The sequence below is a fragment of the Ipomoea triloba genome, chromosome 16, assembly GCF_003576645.1.
Source record: "Ipomoea triloba cultivar NCNSP0323 chromosome 16, ASM357664v1".
NCBI classification, from domain to species: domain Eukaryota; kingdom Viridiplantae; phylum Streptophyta; class Magnoliopsida; order Solanales; family Convolvulaceae; genus Ipomoea; species Ipomoea triloba.
The window spans coordinates 16,685,333-16,686,084 of record NC_044931.1 but is presented as its reverse complement, the minus strand read 5'-3'; the positions used below and the strand labels follow the sequence as shown (position 1 = coordinate 16,686,084).

The 752-nt window shown below is 34.2% G+C and overlaps 1 long non-coding RNA gene across 1 annotated transcript; it reads left to right on the top strand.

Annotated features, from left to right (window-relative positions):
- The first annotated feature begins 28 nt into the window (after nt 1-28).
- LOC116007996 lies at nt 29-714 on the top strand. Its single transcript, XR_004095404.1, has 2 exons — nt 29-161; nt 285-714. It is a non-coding gene; the product is annotated as an uncharacterized LOC116007996 (long non-coding RNA).
- The last annotated feature ends 38 nt before the right edge of the window (nt 715-752 follow it).

Below are 752 nucleotides of genomic sequence, written 5' to 3'. Positions count from 1 at the left end.
ATTTTTCAAACATTTACACACATGAGCTACACATATTATTCTAAAGGAAGCTACTTCACCCATTCCAAATGCAGGACCTCACTGTTGTTTTGTCAACTCTGCTAATAGTTTGCAGCAATAATGACAAAAAGGAACATTCAGATTTTCCAGTGGGCCTGAAGGTTTATGTTTGTTTGAAACGATGAATGCATTGTTATCTTATCTTTGTATTTGTATTTTCTTTTGTGTGAGTATAAACAATTCTTAAATATCTATTTGACAGTGAAATTGGGAAACTTATGCAGGGATGTAGGGAGTATTCCTTAACCTTAGCTACACCTTTAATGAATTTTGGTAACAGATTCACTGCTAGACATTTTCTATCTGTTTCTTTTGGGAGTGAAAAAGATTTTATTGATGATGAAGAGGCAGAGTAGATGGCTGTAGATTTCTAGATGGTAAAAGTGAAATTGAGACAGGAATGAAGAAAGAAGCCTATTCCAGTTGATGCATTATGCTTTCTCTGAGGGAGAACATTGGCGAATAATAATTTTCACAAACTTATTATGTTCTTTTAGCTTCTTTAAGAGTCTTGAATTTTCTGTGAGATCAGTCTAGCTATTTTTTCAGGTTGAGTTAGGTTTGGCATTCTTTGTCCTCTCACTTCTGGCTCATGATGTAGCATGCTGTCCCTATTCTGTTATCCATTTGATAAAAATTTCTCTTTCCCTTTAATTCACAGTATGTTTGATTTATGACATTTTTTTTGGGGG